Source organism: Vipera ursinii, assembly GCF_947247035.1.
Source record: "Vipera ursinii genome assembly, chromosome: 4".
In the NCBI taxonomy this organism is placed as follows: Eukaryota; Metazoa; Chordata; class Lepidosauria; order Squamata; family Viperidae; genus Vipera; species Vipera ursinii.
In genome coordinates, this window is record NC_139514.1 from 10,860,552 (window position 1) to 10,866,551 (window position 6,000).

General features: G+C 44.8%; 1 long non-coding RNA gene across 1 annotated transcript in view; it reads left to right on the forward strand.

The window, feature by feature from the left end:
• LOC310639924 overlaps positions 1–5,432 on the forward strand; it is a 29,438-nt gene extending 24,006 nt beyond the window's left edge. The window contains exon 2 of the long non-coding RNA XR_014492431.1: positions 5,244–5,432. This is a non-coding gene — a long non-coding RNA (uncharacterized lncRNA). The remainder of the gene's footprint in view (positions 1–5,243) is intronic.
• Positions 5,433–6,000: the final 568 nt, after the last annotated feature.

A 6,000-nucleotide genomic window follows, 5' to 3' on the forward strand; every position in this document is an offset into this window, starting at 1 on the left:
CCAATTCAGACATAGGCAGGTCCAGGCGACTCACAACATTATGCAGCCTTGCATTCCATTTTATCTTATACTGTTTTATTTTACTCATTTATCTTTATCTTACCTTACTTATTCTGTCTCTCCACAGACTATTTTACCTCATTTCACGGTATCCCACTAGCCTCATTTTATTGTATTTTACAGTTGAGCATCTCAAAACCTGCTCATGATTTTATATGCTTGACGGATTAATCAATAATGTATTATTATATTGAGTGCCTTGGACTGAGAAGAGGGGAAAGACCAAGAAAGTTTTGATGGGATGGAACTGAAGAGATCTACAAAAAGAGAGAAGCTTAAAGAACAAAAGCAATAATGAAGTTGAGCATAGATTCAGAAGCTGCAATCCAGACCAGAGGTAGATAACCTGTGGTGTTCCAGGTTTTGCTGAACTGTGAGTCCAAATTCTATAGAAAGCATGGCCAACGGTGAGGAATGCTGGGAGCTTTATTTTAGCAACATCAGAAGTGTCACAAGTTGCTTTTCCCTCCAGCCTCTTGTTGCTTTATCCCAAATGTCTGAATGCCTTCTTTGTCACTGCCGAGTTCATCTTCTCTATCAGACTTTCTCAAAGGCTATAAACTCTATTTCAGGAGCTGTTAGATGGCCTGTAGTTTAGTCATGCTTAACCATATTTAACTGGGCACGTCACTGCTTTTGACTGTGTTCGTTTTTGTCTTTTGTTTTTGCACTCGTGTCACGAGTACTGAGGATCTTCTGGATCTAAAGGATTAGCCAGTGACGTCACCATTTGCCCTGGGGATGCCCACTTGGCGGCTCCTTTCATGTTCCTGGAGGAGCTGGAGTGAAGGACGAGAGCTCAACCTCACCTTACGGCAGGTCTCAGGTCTCGAACGCAGGCTGGCTAGCCTCCTGCCCAGCGTCCCAACCACTCAAGCCAGGTTGCTCCTTGGCTGTTCTCATGAACAGCTAAGAGAGAGAATAATTGTGTTTACATTAGGTAGTCTCCTTCAAGTTACAAGGCAGATTTGAATTATTTCTCCCCAGTGCTTGTGGGATGAAGATGAACATAACATTTAATCAATCACAGCTTCTCCTTGGTTGGGATAGAATCACAAGGCTGTTTTGTAGCAATCTTTCTTGCACTGCATTGGAACTCAGTTTTCCGTTATTTTTCACTTTTGACCATGGTAGTTAAGGCAACATTTGGCGACTGTAATTTTTCATGTTGCTTCTGAGAAGCTGTTTTCTATCTCAGCTTTCTCCAGTTCAGTACCCCCCCCCATTTCTCTTCATACAAATTCTCCTATTATCAATCATTGGCTATAGGTCATGGCTAATGGGAATTGTAGTCCTAGATGTCTGAAGACCATCATGTAATACAAACATTCTTTATTTTTGGGCCATCAATCTGTAAGAGATTTCAAAATCCCAGGTTGTTTCTCATTTTATTTAGCACCTATTCCAGTGATTCTTAATCTATGGCCCATGGATCACTAATGGGTTCACGGATAGGCTTCAGATTACCCCTAAACTAATTCCCTAATAATTTTTATTTTCTTTAATTTTCTTCCTCTTACTTTTAAAAAAAATGTTTCTATGAGGGGAAAATAGAAAGGATGATATTAAAATATTGTTTCACTTAAACCAAATATAAGGTGGCATTGGCTGCTGTATTAAATGGCTGGAGTAATTTATAATTGCCATCATTGCCATGTAATTGCATTTAGAATAGTTTCCAGTTGACAGTAATCAACTAAAGTACATGGCTAGATTTTACATGTTGCCCTGGAAGGGTGATTTCTCCTTCATTAGGAACTTACTGAAATGTTAAATATTTCATGAATGAACAATAGTAATTATGGCTTCTGTGGCTGCATAAGTGCAATATAGTGTTTCAGCATTTACTAGACTTCATCACTGCCACCAACAGTGTGACTACTTTGCAGTGTTTATGTGGCTGTTTTAATCAGGTCAGTGATGTGCAGACTCGGATCCAAAAATTGGCAGAATCAGGACTTCTGCAAATTAGTATGACTTTTTTTAGAGGAAAAGTATGGTTTTTAAAGGAAAAAAATAACAGCTTAAAAGTGTTTTTTTGTAAAGTTTATAAATATTGTACATTAGATCAGGGGTCTCCAACCTTGGCAACTTTAAGACTTGTGGACCTCAACTCAAGTTGAAGTCCACAAGTCTTAAAGTTGCCAAGGTTGGGGACCTCTGCATTAGATAACATAGGGAAAATTAGAAACTAATATCTGTAATGTCGTCTCCTCCTCCTCCTCTTCCTCCTCCTCCTCCTCCTCCTCCTCTTCCTCCTCCTCCTCCTCCTCCTCCTCCTCCTCTTCCTCCTCCTCCTCCTCCTCCTCTTCCTCCTCCTCCTCCTCCTCCTCTTCCTCCTCCTCCTCCTCCTCCTCCTCTTCCTCCTCCTCCTCCTCCTCCTCCTCCTCCTCCTCTTCCTCCTCCTCCTCCTCCCTCTCTTCCTCCTCCTCCTCCTCTTCCTCCTCCTCCTCCTCTTCCTCCTCCTCCTCCTCCTCCTCCTCCTCCTCCTCCTCCTCCTCTTCCTCCTCCTCCTCCTCCTCCTCCTCTTCCTCCTCCTCCTCCTCCTCCTCCTCTTCCTCCTCCTCCTCCTCCTCCTCCTCCTCCTCCTCCTCTTCCTCCTCCTCCTCCTCCTCCTCCTCCTCTTCCTCCTCCTCCTCCTCCCTCTCTTCCTCCTCCTCCTCTTCCTCCTCCTCCTCCTCTTCCTCCTCCTCCTCCTCCTCCTCCTCTTCCTGCTCCTCCTCCTCCTCTTCCTCCTCCTCCTCCTCCTCCTCCTCTTCCTCCTCCTCCTCCTCCTCTTCCTCCTCCTCCTCCTCCTCCTCCTCCTCCTCTTCCTGCTCCTCCTCCTCCTCCTCTTCCTCCTCCTCCTCCTCCTCTTCCTCCTCCTCCTCCTCCTCCTCCTCTTCCTCCTCCTCCTCCTCCTCCTCCTCCTCTTCCTCCTCCTCCTCCTCCTCCTCTTCCTCCTCCTCCTCCTCCCTCTCTTCCTCCTCCTCCTCCTCTTCCTCCTCCTCCTCCTCTTCCTCCTCCTCCTCCTCCTCTTCCTCCTCCTCCTCCTCCTCTTCCTCCTCCTCCTCCTCCTCCTCCTCTTCCTCCTCCTCCTCCTCCTCCTCCTCTTCCTCCTCCTCCTCCTCCTCCTCCTGCTCTTCCTGCTCCTCCTCCTCCTCCTCTTCCTCCTCCTCCTCCTCTTCCTCCTCCTCCTCCTCCTCCTCTTCCTCCTCCTCCTCCTCCTCCTCCTCTTCCTCCTCCTCCTCCTCCCTCTCTTCCTCCTCCTCCTCCTCTTCCTCCTCCTCCTCCTCCTCTTCCTCCTCCTCCTCCTCCTCCTCCTCTTCCTGCTCCTCCTCCTCCTCTTCCTCCTCCTCCTCCTCCTCCTCCTCTTCCTCCTCCTCCTCCTCCTCTTCCTCCTCCTCCTCCTCCTCCTCCTCTTCCTGCTCCTCCTCCTCCTCCTCTTCCTCCTCCTCCTCCTCCTCTTCCTCCTCCTCCTCCTCCTCCTCCTCTTCCTCCTCCTCCTCCTCCTCCTCCTCCTCTTCCTCCTCCTCCTCCTCCTCCTCTTCCTCCTCCTCCTCCTCCCTCTCTTCCTCCTCCTCCTCCTCTTCCTCCTCCTCCTCCTCTTCCTCCTCCTCCTCCTCCTCCTCCTCCTCTTCCTCCTCCTCCTCCTCCTCCTCTTCCTCCTCCTCCTCCTCCTCCTCCTCTTCCTCCTCCTCCTCCTCCTCTTCCTCCTCCTCCTCCTCCTCCTGCTCTTCCTGCTCCTCCTCCTCCTCCTCTTCCTCCTCCTCCTCCTCCTCTTCCTCCTCCTCCTCCTCTTCCTCCTCCTCTCCTCCTCTTCCTCCTCCATGTTTTCCATCTTGAGTATGAGCGTTTTCCAATTTTAAACTGAAGTAACCTAACAAATACATATTTTTTTCCCTATCACTTAGGAGTTTATTACAAAAAGTCTGAAATTTCAAAGAGGAGGCTGAGCTATGAAAACTTTTTTGAGCCAAGATGTCATTTTTTTTTTTTGAAAAGCTGTGGAGAGACAATGATCAAGGAAGCGTATATAGAAAAGACCACTCAATCTGATTTTGACACGCAAAGAGTCTGTTCCAAAACTGAGTGGTGAATGACACAGATAAACCACACAAAGAAAAATTAAAGTCAGAAGCTGTTCACGAGAGAACATTTCTTATATTAAATATGGAATTGTATTTCAAATGTAACAGCTTAGGCTCATAATTACCAGTGATTACTGAAATATTACACTAATGGCATGCAAATTAGAGGCACTCTCTTATTAGATATGATCATTATAGAAAAAAAAATGTATTCTATTAAACTCATGTCAAATTTTAAAAGTGCCTAAATAGCACTGCACGGTTCCCAATCCTTCAATATCCGATATGAATTTTAATTCAATGACGCAGGTTACTGTATATGGATTTTAGACTAAGGTCCAGGCTGACTCTTGACCCACTGAATCTAAAGCAAAACCTCCACAAATACTCTTTTGTCTTTACAAAAGAAATATTTGAAACTGTACAACTGCGTTCATGTGGCATCATATAGTCTTACTGAATGTTCAAATTATTATCTTTGCTGTTCAGCTATCCATGCAGAAAGATAGAGCATTGTAGTTGTCCGATCTTAAATACTCACACTGATTCTAAAACTATAAATGCTATTTTAGCAAATCTGAGGACTGGGAACAGCTCCCACAAAATAACAGGAACTGAACTGAAGAAAGATATATTTAATCAACATTACAGCGATGCAGATCAAGAATAAAAATAATGAAGATACAGGCTTGTATTCACCAAAAGGAAAGAAACTATGCGTGCAAGAAAGAATGTTCAATGAAATGTTTACAGCAGAAGAGTCCAACTTTAAGCATGGAATACTGGACTATGAAGTCCACAGTTGTTAAAAGTTGCCAAGGTAGGACATCCCCAGTTTGCAGTATGGATTTTGGTGGTGGGAGGTAGACTAAAAATTGAAGGGACCTGAAGAAGCAGCGAATGGTTGCTAGAACGAAAGCAGGAGTCAATCACACCTTGTTTCATAGTTCACACATTTACATGATTGGCTAAATCATGTAGGGTTAGCCTTGGGGGAGCAGTGGGCTGATGCCTCCTTAAGTAACACCAGCTGCCTGCAATTAGTGCAGGTTCGAGTCCCACCAGGCTCAAGGTTGACTCAGCCTTGCATCCTTCCGAGGTAGGTAAAGTGAGGACCCAGATTGTTGGGGGCAATAAGCTGACTTTGTAATAATGCCGCTTGGGGTGTGTGAAAGCCCTAATAAGCAGGCATATACATAGAATGAAGGCTACTGCTAAGTTTGTAAAGCCGCCCTGAGTCTTCGGAGAAGGGCGGGATATAAATGGAATTAAAATAAAAATTAAAAAAATAAAAAAATAAATGGAAACAGGTAGGTTAGCTTAAGGAGACCAAATATAAGATATAGTTTTATTCAACTTTACATTTTTTTTCAATCTTCAATTGGAAGAAGCCATTTAAGTTGGAATGCTGGAGCTAAGCTTCAGACTGAGTAGTGAGGCCTTAGATTTTAAATTGGTCTTCCATACATGCACGTCTACATCGGCAGTCAGACACATTTCAAATCAGTCCTTACAATTTTCAGAGCCCGGTCTAATCTGAAATGGTGCCTCGATTGGATCTTGGATTCTGGATCTGCAACCCACGGAGATTTAGGTGTCCTAGTGGACCATCACTTAAGTATGAGCCAGCAATGTGCTGCAGTGGCCAAAAAAAGCCAACACAATCTTGGGCTGCATCAACAGAGGGATAGCATCAAGATCATGAGAAGTGATAGTGCCTACTTTATAATTTGATTGCTGCATACAGTTCTGGTCACTATAATACAAAAAAAGAAGATAATGAGATCTTAGAAAGTGTGCAAAGAAGAGCAACAAAGTTCATAGCAATAGCACTTAGACTGCTTCATAGTGCTTTACATCAGTAGGCAGA